This window comes from Rhinolophus sinicus, linkage group LG14, assembly GCF_036562045.2.
Source record: "Rhinolophus sinicus isolate RSC01 linkage group LG14, ASM3656204v1, whole genome shotgun sequence".
NCBI classification, from domain to species: Eukaryota; Metazoa; Chordata; class Mammalia; order Chiroptera; family Rhinolophidae; genus Rhinolophus; species Rhinolophus sinicus.
Window position 1 is genome coordinate 55,581,420 of NC_133763.1, and position 13,489 is coordinate 55,594,908.

Below are 13,489 nucleotides of genomic sequence, written 5' to 3' on the forward strand. Positions count from 1 at the left end.
AGCAGAAGCCTCCAGGTGTTCCCAGGCGGTCTCCCATCCAAGTGCTAACCAGGCCCGACCCTGCTTAGCTTCGGAGATCAGACGGGTCTGGCGCGTTCAGGGTGGTCTGGCCTCACGCGCTGGGACCCGGCTCCGGGCCCTCCAAGGGCCTGCTCCCGGCCTGCCTCCTGAGCGCGCGCGCAGCTGCTGGGCCGCTGGGCTGGCGAGCATGTCTCCCTGCGCGCCTGCTGCCCGCTCCCCGCCTCCTCCGGACGCCGCTGGGGAGGGCGAAGGGCTACTCCTGGCCCGCAGCGAGGCCCCTTGGCGCCCCCCGTGGCTCCAGGGTCCTCAGTCACTTCCCTGACTGGGACAGATGCTTGGGCGCCCTGGCGTCCCGGGACTCCCCCGGCCCCGAATGGATTTCAGCCCTCCCCCCTACCCCAACTCCTCTCATCCCCACCCGCAGCACCGCAACCGCACACCCCCGCTGGCTGCTGTGCTGTCCCCCCCTCTCAGGGCCACGGAGGGGGTGGCAGGGTCCTCTCCGCCCCTCCCGTCCTAGGCTGGCACGACCCTTGCCTTGGTCCTTGCTGGCCCCACCCACTGACCAAAAGCCAGGGAGAGCCACCCGAGCCACCAGGGAGCAGCAGCTCCAGTCTGCAGCCACCCTTCGTCACAAGCCTTCAGTCTTGGCCCTGGCCCCTCGTCAGCGACCGGAGTCCCGCCCGATCTCCGGTCCCTTCACTGGCTACACGTCACCTCTCCTGACCCAGGGAGGTGAGAGAGAGGATGAGAGAAGGCCAGAGACGGAGCAAGAGGGAGGAGGAGAGAGACAGACAGGGACTGTGGGGACAGAATCCCAGAGAGCAGTTTCCAGGCTCTGGGCCTCGCCGCGTGGAGGGGTGCTGCCTGGGGGCTGCATGGTCAGCCGCTGGGACCGCTTGGCCATCAGCTGTCGCCAGTTGGCCACTGTCCACCGCAGGAGCTGCGGGGGCCAAGCTAGGGAGCGCAAATGGTGGACTGCAAATTGCAGAGGGGCGCGGATTGCAGTTGGCCGGCTTGGTGGGTCGACGGGCGTTGTGTCGGGGGGTTGGCAGAGAAGCGGCCGGCAGGTCGGGGATCGGGCGGCTCCGGCTTGCCGTGTCTCCGACCCAGCCTCCCGTGAGACATGGTGCTATGAGCCCCCCATCCGTGGCTCTGTGGGTGTTCCTTCTTGGCCTCGCCATATCCTGCGTCATTTGCGGGCAGAGGGACTAGGGTCCCCACAGGACAGGGACCCACAGACTGAACGGGAGGAGGAGTAGGAGGGAGCGAGATGGAAATATACAGGTATATGTACAGGTACGTATCTGTACAGACAGGGAGACATGGACAGAGACAGAGAAAGAGGGGCTGGCACGCGGGGAGAGAGCTCCTGAGCGAGAGACACAGCCCAACAGGCATGTCACAGAGCCAGAGGGACAGGGGACAGGGGGTGGAGTTTGAGGGGAGGGGTGAGGGACGCACAGGCTGGGACATGGACTGGGACGGATGTACTGAGGCTGTGTTATGGTGGCAGCTTCTCCACCGGTGTGTGGTTGTGCCCGGGGCTGGGCTCCGCTAAGGAGGCAGTGCCCGACTTTGGCAGTCACCCTAGAAGCCCCCGGGGCGGGCCGCCAGGTTCTCCGGAGTGCCAGTGGGCTCCGAGCCCAGCCCAGGTTCCCGCCCGCGGGAGGAGATTGGCAGCCCCAGGCACCCTGGTTGTGAGGGGTGTGTGCCTGCATGCCTGCTCTTCCCCTTGTGGTGGTGTGGGGAGCTGGAGCATCAAAGGTTAAGAAAATGTAACTACAAGCAGAGGTTGGGAGGATGGCTGAGGGGAACTCCGATAAGCATAAAGAACAAACAGACACCTGCTGTTCTGGGAATGGGACAATATCAAAAGGTCTAAAGACAGTCAGGGCCAAACTTTGGAAAAACATAACTAATCTGTACTTGGTGCCTCAGCCGCTTTATGTAACCTTCTTGTTTCTGTCTGTATAAAAGAATGCTGAAAAATCAAGCAGGCGCAGCAGTCTAGTCAGAACTGCTCGCCCTCCGGATCCCATCTTTGTCTCTTGTACAATTTTTTTCTCAACCCTCACTCCCCACTTCAGGAACCGTTTATCTCGTCGGCAGGCTCCGACAAGTGGCGCCCAAACAGGGACCTGAATACTGGGGAATCAGTGAAGGACACCGCTTGCAAATGAGACGCGTCGAATAAGGTTAGTGAAAGCAGTGAGATACCACAGTCGGGAGTAAAATAAAATGGGACAGGGTAACAGTAAAAGGCTGTTTACTCACATGTTAAGGAGCATGCGAAAAGCTAGAGGAGTTAAAACCAGTGAAGCACAGTTGCTTCGATATTTAGAATTTGTAGTACAAATATGTCCCTGGTTCCCCGAAGAAGGGACTTTAAACTTAGAAACTTGGGAAAAGGTGAGAGAGCATTTACAGGGATATTATGATGCTCATGGACCCTCTGAAGTACCAGTAGATACTTTTTCCTTATGGAATTTGGTTAGGGATGTGATCGATCCTAGACACGAGGGAATCAGATACTCTGAAAATGATCAACCCAAACTGGATCCCCCTTGGAAGCAGAGGTGCAAAGATTACAAGCTGCACTCACTTCCCTCTCTGTTCAAATGCAATTAGTCCAGGCTCAACAGACTGGGCCTTTATTAGAGTCTCAATCCGAATGGAAGCCTAGGTTACAATTAAGCTCTCCTCCAAGTGTAGTTGCAGGGCTAGATCCGCTGCCCGAGGCCCCTATCAACAGAAAAAGATTCAAGCCGCCAAGCTGCTAGTACAGGAGCAACTTAAAAAGGGACACATTGCCCCCTCCAATTCTCCTGGGAATTCTCCCATTTTTGTTATTAAAAAAAAAATCTGGTAGATAGAGATTATTACAAGATTTACAAAAAGTTAATAAAACCATGAAATTAATGGGAGCCTTACAGACAGGCTTGCCCTGTCCTGCAGCCCTACCAATAAACACATATAAAATTGTTTCGGACTTAAAAGATTGTTTTTATACTATACCTTTAAATCCTGATGACTGCCCCAGATTTGCTTTCAGTGTTCCTTCCGTTAATTTACAAGAACCTTTTAAGAGATATCATTGGCTAGTGCTACCTCAGGGAATGGCTAGTAGCCCTACACTATGTCAAAAATTTGTATCAGCTGCAATAAAACCTACCCGAAGGACATTTCCAGATATTTACATCATCCACTACATGGATGACATACTTCTTGCCCACTCTTGTGAACCAAAGTTGCTTGCTGCTTTTGCTCATTTACAAAAAAAGCTCCACGATTATGGGCTAGTTATAGCCCCAGAAAAAATTCAGCAAGTGCCTCCTTACTCTTATCTGGGATATTGCTTAATGCCTCAGGCCGTTGTGCCTCAAGAAATACAAATCCGGCGAGATTGTTTAAAAACATCAAATGATTTCCAAAGGCTACTGGGAGACATTAACTGGATTAGACCTCAGTTGCGGTTGACAACCGGTGAATTACAACCTTTGTTTAAAATGTTACGTGGGGAAGCTGATCCTACTTCTCCCCGCGAGATAACACGGGGAAGAGGCTTTGCTTGTATTTCTCCAGGTCCGGAAGAAAAACCTTTGTGAATTCCTGGTCGGTGTTAAACCATACCATGAACGACAGCCCACAGAAGAGAAGACATCTAGAGATACCCATCCACGCCCCTAGGGTGTGGAAAAGCTCTCACTTTCCGCAGCTGCAGAAGGACTTTCCACTTTAGACCCTGTTAAATGGATAAAGACTTTGGGTAGAGGGTTTGCTGGGGATATTGCTATTCTGTTTATTGTTCTGTTTATTTTACATAGTCCTCAGATGTGGACAAATAGCCCTCCGACGGGCTGTAAATGAAACAATGACACGTTCTGTGTTTTTCATGCTTCAAAAACAAGAAAGGGGGAGATGTAGTCACACAACAGCCTAGCCGACTGTCCCCCCATGTCTTTCCTTAAGGAAAGAAGAGTCTGTAAGACTGTGCCTTTCTGGGACTCTGTTCCATTCTTGTGTTTACACCTTATGTCTCTCTGTCTGGTCCCCAGAAGATGGTTTGCAGCCAAAGACGGGTAAGATATCTCACGGGAGATACAACCTAAGCCAGGCGGAACCGAGTGGGGACCCCCAATGAGCTGCCTTAGAAGACCCAAAAAGGAGCCTTTCCTCCCCTTCCCCCTGCCTGGCAAAAGCCACTGCTGTCTCTGGCTTTCCTCTCTCACCTGATTGTGAGAGAAGTCATGAGGGCAATGAAGATCAGTTCTCTCCACTTATCTCAACAGAGCTGTTACAATATGAGTGACTTGACCCTGAGAAGGTAAGACATCATGGGACTTTATGCTTCGGCTGTTAACAGACAAAGGGTGATTGGAATAAACATTTTTTCTGCTATGAGGTATGAGTCTCACAGACCGTGTAAGAAAAAAATGTTACTCTTGATCTTATCCAGTTTCATAAAGAGGTCTTGACACTGCGAGAGACCTCTCCTTTAAACACCGATATAGCTGATACTCTCAACAAACTTGTCTCTAGTTTTCACAATGTATTTCCATCATACTCTTCAATGCTTCGAACTATGGCCCCCCTTGTAATTCCGCTTGTTGTGATCCTCCTGATACTATGTTTCCTCCCCTGCATCACAAAAGCTGTGATGGGGATAGTCACAGATATTTATGGAGAAATTCACAAAATAAGGCTCCACATGGCTGATAGACCAAAAGCCACTGCCCCTGTCTAACCCCAAAGGAGATCGGTAGCCAATGACGGGTAATGATCAGTGGATGTCTTACGACCTAAGACAGGAGTCGATCGCTTTGCTGAAGGATATCCAATGACGGGTAAGTGAGAAGGTCTGTACTGACCACCTAAGCCACGCACGATCTCAAAAACTAAAAAAGGGGGAATTGTGGGGAGCTGGAGCATCAAGCGTTAAGAAAATGTAACTACAAGCAGAGGTTGGGAGGATGGCTGAGGGGAACTCCGCTAAGCATAAAGAACAAACAGACACCTGCTGTTCTGGGAATGGGACAATATCAAAAGGTCTAAAGACAGTCAGGGCCAAACTTTGGAAAAACGTAACTAATCTGTCCTTGCTGCCTCAGCCGCTTTATGTAACCTTCTTGTTTCTGTCTGTATAAAAGCATGCTGAAAAATCAAGCAGGCGCAGCAGTCTAGTCAGAACCGCTCGCCCTCCCGATCCCATCTTTGTCTCTTGTCCAATTTTTTCTCAATCCTCACTCCCCACTTCAGGAACCGTTCGTCTCGTCGGCAGGCTCCGATGTGGTGGTCTCTCCTGGAGTCCGAGGGCACGCAGTGCATTGGGGTGCTCTTCCCTCCGTCCCCTTGTTTGTCCCGGCTCTTTTTCCCCTGTGTGTAGGGGCCACCGCGGCCGGCAGGAACGGAGGGGCTACTGGCTCTTGTGGGATACGGGAGGGGCACGCGGGGGTGTGGGGCGAGGTGCCTGCCAGCGGAGACAGAGGCCTCCGGTGGGGCGGGGCGGGTGGGCGTCCCGTTTGCCCAAGGACACGCAGATCCTGTGTCTCGGGGTCCAGGGGCAGGCACAGGGATGGTCGTCCCCTGGGCTCGGGTCGAGGTGCAAAGGACCTGCACGTCCCGCCGCCGGCCAGGGGGACCTTCGGCTGGCTGGGCGGCTGCAGAGGGGCAAGGGGCGGCAGGGGTTCAGAGGGAGCCACGCCGGGGCGGCGGTGGCACAAAAGGAGAGGCGAGCAAAAGCCTCCAGGTGTTCCCAGGCGGTCTCCCATCCAAGTACTAACCAGGCCCGACCCTGCTTAGCTTCCGAGATCAGGCGCATTCAGGGTGGTATGGCCGTAGACGCTGGGATCCGGCTCCCGGCGCCCCAAGAGCCTGCACCCGGCCTGCCCCTTGAGCGCGCGCCATGCAGCTGGGCCGCCCGGGTGGCGAGCATCTCCCTGCTGGCCGGCTTTGCGAGCGCCGCGCCTCCTGCCTGCTCCCCGCCTCCTCCGGACACCTCTGGCATGGGCGGGGTGCTACTCCTGGCCCACAACGAGGCCCCTTCACGCCATCTGTGGCTCCACGGGACTCTGCCACTTCCCTGATGGTGACAGAAGTCATGGAACTCTGGCATCCTCAGACTCCCCAGGCCCCGACCGGCATACACCCGCCCCCCACCAGACGGCACACCCGCCCCACCCCCCCCACCCCCCGAACCCCGCTCACCCCCACCCCCAGCCCCACCACCCCAGACCCGCCTGGCTGCTCTGCATGCGGTCCCCCGCTCATGGCAAGCGAGGGGGTCGCAGGGTCCTCTCAGGCCCCTCCGGCGCTAGGCATGCGTGGCCCTGGCCCTGGCACTGGCCGGCACCATCGACTGGCCCAAAGCCATGGGGAGCCACCCGTGCCACCAGGGTGCAGCGGCTCCAGTCTGCCGTCACCCTTCGTCACACAGCCTTCCGTCTGGGCCCTCGCCCCTCCTCAGCGACCAGCGTCCCTCCCGATCTCTGGTCCCTTCACTGGCTACATGTCACCTCTCCTGACCCAGGGAGGTGAGAGAGAATGAGAGAAGGCCAGAGACCGAGCAATAGAGAGGCGGAGAGAGACAGACGGGGACTGTGGGGACAGAGTCCCAGAGAGCCGTTTCCAGGCTCTGGGCCTCGCGTGGAGGGGTGCTGCCTCGCGTGATGCACGGTCATCAGCTGTGACCGCTTGGCCGTCAGCTGTTGCCAGTTGGCCATGGGCCACCGGTACAGCTGCTGTGGCCAAGCTAGGAAGCGCGGAAGGTGGATTGCAAATTGCAGAGGGGCCCGGATTGCAGTTGGCCGGCTTGCTGGGTTGGTCGATTGGTGGGTCGGTTGGTTGGCAGAAAAGCGGCTGGCAGTTTGCGGATCGTGCGGCTCCGGCTTGCTGTGTCTCGGAGCCAGCCGCCCGTTAGAAATGGTGCTATGAGCCCCCTATCCATGGCTCCATTGGTGTTCCTTCTTGGCCTCACCATATCCTGTGTTCTTGTGCGCGCAGAGGGACTAACATGATACATGAGTCCCCACATGACACATGGCGCATCGATCAGGTTAGTGTGTTGGCCGATAGTCTCCGGAAGGTAATGGAGCAATTTATACCAATGAGGGATCTGTTTTGGGTGACCTCGTTTATTTCGTGGTCCTCTCAAGGTGCTAGATGGCCCGCCACCCTCTTGGCCATGACGGGCGTCGCCTGGTTTTCGGTAGTCTGCTGCTGGGTAGTTTGATGCGAGGGTTGCAGACATCTTACACCGTGGACTCCACCCAATCGGATGTCTGGCATGGCGAGCAGGATTCCACCGGGCAGGAATGGTTTCTGACTGTGGGCAGGACGACATGTGGCAGCCTCAGTGTGTGTTAGCCCAAAGCCACTGTTCTCAGAATTTGGGCCCCCTAGGAGGGGTGGGAGCACATGGACCGCTCTCCGGCCAGCGTGGAGAGCGCCCTTCATGTTCTAGCTGAGGGTTGCCGGATGAGGCGAAGGGGACAGCCGGCCGTGTGGGCTGGATGTTCCTCACTGCTTTGCATCGTAACATGGTGGACGGGCTTAATGAAATAGCTCATGGGCAGGACTGGCAGCGCCGGTGGGTGGGGGGGTGGGGGGGAAGGTGAGGTGTTGGAAGCTCATGTATGCCTGTTAGAGGATGAGCCCCACAGCGGAGACGCTGAGGCAGAGGCAGACGATGAGAGTGGAGACAATGTAACTCGCTAGCCCCCTCACTGCCCCGCCCGGCCCATCTTGAAGCAGAAGGTAAAGCATGAGCAACCTTTGGGCCCCCAGGGCGTTGCTCCTGGGAACCCACCTGTGACTGAATTCACAACCTACACCCCTTACACTCCCACTGAATTGCAGTAGCTGGGGAGGCTGTGCCCTGAGACCCCTGGCTGTTTCCGGGGGAGAGTGGTGGTACCCAGAGAAGCCAAGCAAGTCTGGTGTCGCGTCCAGCACAACACGGGCAGTGAGGGTGCGAGAAGGGGCGGTTTGGGTTAAGTTTTTTAGAAAGAAACAAACAGAGACTTAATGCAGTTAAATCTCTCCGAAGGCCAGGGGTATCTCAGTCTCAGAGGACTGGAGCCCAGAATATGGGCTCAGAGGACTGGAGCCCATACCTATTTATTGAATAGGTATGCAAAAACAAGAGAAAGCAACATTGTTTCATACACGGTCTCTGAAACTGGCACATCATAACAGAAAAATATTTATCTCAGTCACCCTTTGTCAGTCAACTGCTGAAGCACAAGGTCCCACAATGTCCTAATTAAGGTATGTACCTTCTCAGGGTCAAGTCTCTTATTTTGTAACAGTTCCGTTGAGCTAAGTGGAGAGAACTGGTCTTTATTGGTTTTGTAACTTCTCTCACAAACAGGTGCCAGGGAAAAGGCGGAGCCGGCAACAGCTTTTCCCAGGCAGGGGGAAGGGGAGGCAAGGCCCCTTCCCATATTTTCCTAAGGCAGCTCATTGGGGGTCCCCACTCGGTTCCGCCTGGCTTAGGTTGTATCTCCCGTGAGATATCTTACCCATCTTTGGCTGCAAGCCATCTTTTGGGGACTAGACAGAGAGACATAAGGTGTAAACATAAGGATGGAATAAACACCCAGAAAGGCACAGTCTTACAGACTCTTCTTTCCTTAAGGAAAGACATCGGGGGACAGTTGGCTAGGCTGTTGTGTGACTACAGTCTGGCTGGGTCCAGAAGGGACGGGTGTTGCCCTGAGAAACCCTGGCTGAGCCCAGGAAGTCTGGCTGTTCCAGCACCCCTCCACGTGAGGCCCAGAGCCTGGAAACTGCTCTCTGGGACTCTGTCCCCACAGTCCCCGTCTGTCTCTCTCCGCCTCTCTATTGCTCGGTCTCTGGCCTTTTCTCATCCTCTCTCTCACCTCCCTGGGTCAGGAGAGGTGACATGTAGCCAGTGAAGGGACTGGAGATCGGGTGGGACACTGGTCGCTGACGAGGGGCGAGGGCCAAACAGAAGGCTGTGTAAGGAAGGGTGATGGCAGACTGGAGCCGCTGCTCCCTGGTGGCACGGGTGGCTCCCCGTGGCTTTGGGCCAGTCGGTGGTGCCGGCCAGAGCGAGGGCCAGGGCTGGGCATGCCTAGGGCCGGAGGAAACTGAGAGGACCCCGCGAGCCCCCTCGGTTGCCATGAGCAGGGGACCGCAGAGCAGCCAGGTGGGTCTGCGGGGGTAGGGATGAGCGGGGTGGGGGGGTAGGGTGGCGGGGTGTAAGCCGTTCGGGGCCTTAGGAGTCCCAGAATGCCAGAGCGCCCAGAATTCTGTCACCGCCAGGGAAGTGACAGAGGCCCGTGGAGATATGAGTGGCGCAAAGGGTCCTTGCTGCGGGCCAGGAGTAGCCCGCCGCCCACGCCAGCGGCGTCCGGAGGAGGCGGGGAGCAGGCAGGCTGCGCTGGAGCTGACGGAGCCGGCCAGCGGGGAGATGCTCGCCACCCGAGTGGCACAGCAGCATGGCGTGCGCTCATGAGGCAGGCGCGGGGCAGCCTCTTGGGGCGCCAGGAGTCAAGTCACAGCATCTCCCGCCATACCACCCTAAACGCACCCGACCTCGTCTGATCTCGGAAGCTAAGCAGGGTCTGGCCTGGTTAGTACTTGGATGGGAGACCGCCTGGGAATACTGGGTGCTGTAGGCTTTTGCCCACCATTCCTTTTGAGCGGTCGCACCTGCGTGGCTCCCTCCAAACACCTTCCGCTCCTTGCCTCTCTGCAGCTGCCCACCCCACCGCAGGCCCCCCCGGCCAACGGCGGGTCGCCACCCGGCCCTACAACCTCGCAGCCCAGGCCGCAAGCCAGGCCCGGATGCCCCGGCTCTCCCCCACATCCTCATCTTAGTCCTCTTCCCTCCCGCAGGCCGGCAGCCCACAGCCATTCCCCGCGCCGCGGCAGCTGTTCGCCGCGCTGTGGCCGATGTCGCCGCAGCCATCTCCGGCCTCAACGCCACCGCCTCCGCCACCGACCCCCACCCCGCGGCCGCCGCCCCCTACACCCAAACCCAGGGCTGCTTGCCGGCGCAGGCCTCCACCAGCCTTGGGTGGCTTTCTCCAGCCAAGGACGTCCTGGTCCTTGGCACGTCAGGACCGAGCCCAGGGGACGACCATCCCTCTGCCTGCACCTGGGCCCTGAGACACAGGATCGGCGTGTCCTCGGGCAAACGGGACGCCCACCCGCCCCGCCCCACTGGAGATCTCGGTCTCCGCTGGCACACACCTCGCCCCCCCTCCCCACAAGAGCCAGGCGCCATCCGTTCCCGCCGGCCACGGTGGCCCCAACACACAGCGCAAAAAGAGCTGGGATAAACCAGCGGACGGAGGGAGCAACACCCCAACACACCGCACGCCCTCGTACTCCAGGAGAGACCACCACAAGGGGAAGAGCAGGCACGCAGGCACACAACCCTCACAGCGAGGGTGCCTGGGGGCTGCCACTCTCCTCCCGCGGGCGGGACCCTGGGCGGGGCTCGGAGCCCACAGGCACTCCAGAGATCCTCGCAGCCTGCCCCGGCACGCAATGGTGACTGCCAACGCCCGGGCACTGCCTCCTTAGCGGATCCCAGCCCCGGGCACGACCACACTTCGGTTGAGAAGCTGCCACTTCAAAACAGCCTCAGTGCGTCTGTCCCAGTCCCTGTGCCCGCCTGTGCGTCCCCCCCTCCCCCACCCCGCGTCTCTCTGGCTCTGTGACGTGCCTGTTGGGCTCTGGCTCTCGCTCAGGAGCTCTCTCCCCGCGTGCCAGCCCCCTCTTTCTCTGTCTCTGTCCATGTCTCTCTGTATGTCTAGATACATACATGTACATATACGTGTGTATTTCCATCTTTCTCCCTCTTACTCCTCCTCTCATTCTGTCTGTCGGTCCCTGTCTGTCTCTCTCCTCCTGTTCCAGTTTGAGTCTCTCTCTCCCTCTCCTCAGTCTCCCTGACTATGTTCTTCCCTCTGCCATTCTGTTTTTTGTCACTCTGCCTGACTGTCTGTCTCTGTCTTTGTTTTGTTAGCTCTCTGTTCTTCTCTCATTGTCTCTCTTCTCAGTTGGTCAGGATAGCTGATGTATCTGGATATTTGGAGTCCTCCTCCTGTGTGGGGCGGCCAGAATGGAGGTCTTTTCCTTTGCCAAAAAGGGTTGTATGTTTTCTGCCAGCTTTGGGGGCAGAAGGGTGCTTTCTTGTCTTCTTTCTCTCCTGCTGTAGGTGGGGGGCAGGTCCACTCTTTCAGCCTACACTTCCTGGTGTCTTGTTTCCCTCCTTGGTCTGGCAGGCGGGGTGTCCCCTTCTTCCTCCAGTAGGTTTTCGGCCCCTTTTGAGCTGTACAGGCAGGCGGAAGGCCTAGATACCCTCCCTCTAACAGGAGGCACTTTGTACCATAAGCCTCCTGGCATGGCTGCTTCCTGTGCCAGGAAAACCTGGGGTACCTGTTGCCTTCCTCAAGCAAACAGGGAGGCTCAGTTTCACTCCCTCTGCGAACAGGGTCAGGAGTCTGGCACCCATCTTAGGCAGGCAGCAAGGGGAAGTGCCAAGTCACCTTTTTCTGCCAGGAGGGGCCTGGAGTCCCTTGTGCCCCACTTGGGCTCACTGGATGCATGGGTCCCCTTCCTTCACCAGGAAAGGTGGGTTTTCTTGCACTCCGGTCTAGCGGTGGGTGTCTGAGGGATGTAGGTCTCCACCCTTCCTCAGCAGGGCCTCAGTTCCTTTCACCCCACTCAAGCAGGTTTCCATTACGCAGCCAGGAAGGGCTGGAGTCACATTGCCCCACTCAAGCTGGGAGGCATCCTGGTTACCTTCCCTCCAATGGAGGGTCTTTGCACCATAATATGCTATTCAAATCAGGTCTTCTCCTTCTGTCTGGTGAGGCTGGGATTCCGTCGCCCCGCTTAGCGGGCAGGCATAATTTCCTTTTCCTTTGCCTGCAGAAGCTGGAGTCCCTCGGCCCTGCTGGGCGTCAAACATGGGGCCCCTACCTCTGTTAGGAGGGTCTTGGATTTCCTGCGACGTGTTCAGGCAGGCGGGGGGCCCGTGTACCCTCTTTCCAACAGAAGGGCTTGGCGACCCCACTGCCATGTCATGGCCTGCTCCCTGTTCCAGGAGGGCCTGTGGTCCCTGTGCCCTTGTCATGCAAATAGGGGGCCTGGGTCCATTCCCTCTCACTGAGCATTTCATAATCAAGCAGATTATTGACAGTTGTATTAACAAGAAAAGAAAAAACCAGCATGGCAGAATGGATAGAAAAAACCAAGAACCTTATATATGCTGCCTGCAAGAGAGTCACTCTAGATGGAAAGACACACAGAGACTGACAGTTAAGGGATGGAAAAAGATACTTCATGCAAATGGAAATGGAAAAAAAAAGGCTGGAGAAGCAGTACTATTATCCGACAAAATAGACTTTAAAACAAACACTATAACAAAAGTCAAAGAAAGACATGTCATAATAATAAAAGGATCAATCCAGCAAGAGGATGAAACTCTTGTAAACATTTATATAGCCAACATAGGAGCAACTAAATATTGAAAGCAAATATTGAGACATAAAGGGAGACATTGACAGTAATAGTAGGAGACTTTGATATGCAATTGACATCAATAGATCATCCGGACAGAAAATCAACAAAGAAACAATAGACTTAAATGTCTTTAGTTGATATTTTTAGAGCATTTCACCCAAAAGCAGAAGAATATGCATTCTTTTCAAGGACACATGGAACATTTCCCGGGATAGATCACGTGTTAGGCCATCAAACAAGTCTCAATAAATATAAGAAGACTGAAATCGTACCAAGCATCTTCTCTGTTATGGAACTAGATATCAATTACAAAAACAAAAAAACAAACAAACAAACAAAAAACCGGGAGTGGCCAGATGGCTCAGATGGTTAGAACGTGAGCTCTGAACAACAGGGTTGCCGGTTCGATTCCCGCATGGGTCATTGACCTGAGCCCTCCACAACTAGATTGATGAACAACAATTTGGAGCTGATGACCGTGATGCTGTTCACCAATATTCCCCAATAAAACCATTAAAAATAATAATAAGAAGAAAACTGAGTAACATGCTACTACCCTGTTTACCCAAAAATAAGACCTAGCTGGAAAATGAGCTCTAATGCATCTTTTGGAGCAAAAATTAATATGACACCTGGTATTATATATTATATTATATTATATTATATTATATTATATTATATTATATTATATTATATTATATTATATTATATTCCTGGTCTTATAGTAAAATAAGACTGGGTCTTATATTAATTTTTGCTCCAAAAGACACATTAGAGCTAATTGTCCAGCTAGGTTTTATTTTTGTGGAAACAGGGTAAATGAGTCAACAATGAGATCCAGGATGGAATAAAAAAAATTACCTTGAGCCAAATGAAAATGAAACCACAATGATCCTTATTGGCACACAGTGAAAGCAGTTCTAAAACGGGAAATTCATAGTAACACAGCCCTCAAGAAACAAGA

General features: G+C 55.0%; 1 long non-coding RNA gene and 3 pseudogenes across 2 annotated transcripts; 2 read left to right on the forward strand and 2 right to left on the reverse strand.

Annotated features, from left to right (window-relative positions):
• On the reverse strand, positions 1-118 carry LOC141568756 (5S ribosomal RNA; annotated as a pseudogene).
• Positions 119-571: 453 nt separating this feature from the next.
• On the forward strand, positions 572-4,968 carry LOC141568576 (uncharacterized). Of its 2 annotated transcripts, none has more exons than XR_012491735.1 (3): positions 572-1,041; positions 2,112-2,219; positions 3,607-4,968. It is a non-coding gene; the product is annotated as an uncharacterized LOC141568576 (long non-coding RNA). The 2 variants fall into 2 exon arrangements; XR_012491736.1 differs by having other exon boundaries at positions 572-756.
• Positions 4,969-5,754: 786 nt separating this feature from the next.
• On the reverse strand, positions 5,755-5,864 carry LOC141568755 (5S ribosomal RNA; annotated as a pseudogene).
• A 3,685-nt stretch (positions 5,865-9,549) lies between these two features.
• LOC141568736 (5S ribosomal RNA) lies at positions 9,550-9,668 on the forward strand (annotated as a pseudogene).
• Positions 9,669-13,489: the final 3,821 nt, after the last annotated feature.